Genomic DNA, 1714 nt, shown 5'->3' with positions numbered 1-1714 from the left:
CCCTAGGAACGTAGTCCGTTGGGTGGGCGCCAGCACACTCTTCTTTGCGTTGAGCCTCAGCCCTAAACGCCGCAGATGAGCCAGAACGACATCTCGATGCCGAACCGCCAACTCTCGAGACTGGGCTAGGATGAGCCAGTCGTCGATGTAGTTGAAATCCGGATGCCCTGGAGCCTCAGCGGGGCCAGTGCTGCATCCATACACTTGGTGAATGTACGAGGGGAAGTGCCAGGCTGAATGGAAGAACCCGATACTGGTAAGCCACACCCCCGAAGGCGAACCTCAGGAACTTCCTGTGAGAAGGACGGATGGAGACGTGGAAATAGACGTCCTTTAGATCTATTGTGACGAACCAATCCTCAGATTGGATGTGCGTCACGATGGCGGGGATGATGAGCATCTTGAACCTGAATCTCCTCAGAGACCGGTTAGAACCCGCAGATCCAAAATAGGGCGCAGCCCTCTGTCCTTCTTGGGGACTATGAAGTACCGGCTGTAGAACCGGCGTCTCTGTCTGGGGGGGAGACACGTTCCACGGCCCCTTTCCTCAGCAGAGTACGAACTTCCTGTCCCAACACTGGACCTTGCTCCGGGCGGACCACAGTCCAAACCACCCCGTTAAATTTTGGAGGGCGGGTTTTGAACTGTAGTCGAAACCCATGTATGGCAGTGCGCAAGACCCACGGAGAAATGTTCGTCAGGCTCCGCCAAGACTCCCCTACCCCGGTCTTCCCTGAGCTCCGTCGGGACTGGATGACGGTCCTCAGATCGCGTCTCTCAGAAGGCTGAGGGTGAGAGCGCCGTCTCGCTGCCCCAGCTCATCGGGGGGGCCCCCGAGAAGCGACACTCTGCTTCCTCTCCTCTTCGTAGGAGCTCGTAGAGGGAAGGGACCTACGCCTGGCAGCCCCAGCTGCCTTGGGTCCAGACCGGCGAGGGAGGTACTGGCGGAACGCTTCGCCCTGCGTCTAACGCTCCGTGGTTCTGCGAAGCTCCACCAGATCTTCCTCAGAGGGACCCCCCCTCTGAACCATCTCCTGTAGCAGGTCGGCTTGGTAGGCTTGAAGCACCGCCATGGTGAGCAAGCTCGCACCTGCCTGGCCCGCTGCCATGTACGCCTTCCCCACGAGCGTAGATGTGGTGCGACATGGCTGGAGGGTAACGCCGGCTCCTCCAGGGAGGACGCAAGTCGAGGGGAGAGATAGCTCGCAAGCGCATCCTCCACCCGAGGCATCCTCCCATAACCACGGTCCCTAACCCCCATCAGACCGGCGTGGAGGTGGTGCGTGGTGCTTAAGAAACCTTTCATCAAGCTTACCACTAGCCTGTGGTGTCTGCTCCTCCTGTGGTCAGTTGATGTTGAGCTTAGCCATGGCTCTAGTCACCACCTCCAGCAGCACGTCATAGACACCCGGAAGTCATCGTCCACTACGCTGAGCACGTCCGCCTCCTCGGAGTCGGATTGCTGCAGCGTCTTCGGATCCAAACCGCAAGCGGGAGAAGCCGAGAACGGGCTCCCGAACGAGGAAAGGAAGCGTCGGAGCCAGCGGATGAAGGTCGGGAAAAACCCTCAGCCGTCCCGAAATCCTCCAACAGATCACGCTGTGAACCCCATGAGTGAAGCCGCCGGGGAAAACACATCCGGCCATCCTCGGAAAAGAGAGCCATGCTGTACCTCAGTACCCGCACGGAAAGGGCTTCGCAATGGGCGCAGGCA

General features: G+C 59.4%; 1 pseudogene; it reads right to left on the bottom strand.

Annotated features, from left to right (window-relative positions):
* The window catches only part of LOC123977882, a 90514-nt pseudogene extending 89825 nt beyond the window's left edge, over positions 1 to 689 (bottom strand).
* Between the last annotated feature and the right edge of the window lie 1025 nt (positions 690 to 1714).

This window comes from Micropterus dolomieu, linkage group LG01, assembly GCF_021292245.1.
Source record: "Micropterus dolomieu isolate WLL.071019.BEF.003 ecotype Adirondacks linkage group LG01, ASM2129224v1, whole genome shotgun sequence".
Taxonomy (NCBI): Eukaryota; Metazoa; Chordata; class Actinopteri; order Centrarchiformes; family Centrarchidae; genus Micropterus; species Micropterus dolomieu.
This window is presented reverse-complemented; position numbering and strand designations above follow the sequence as displayed.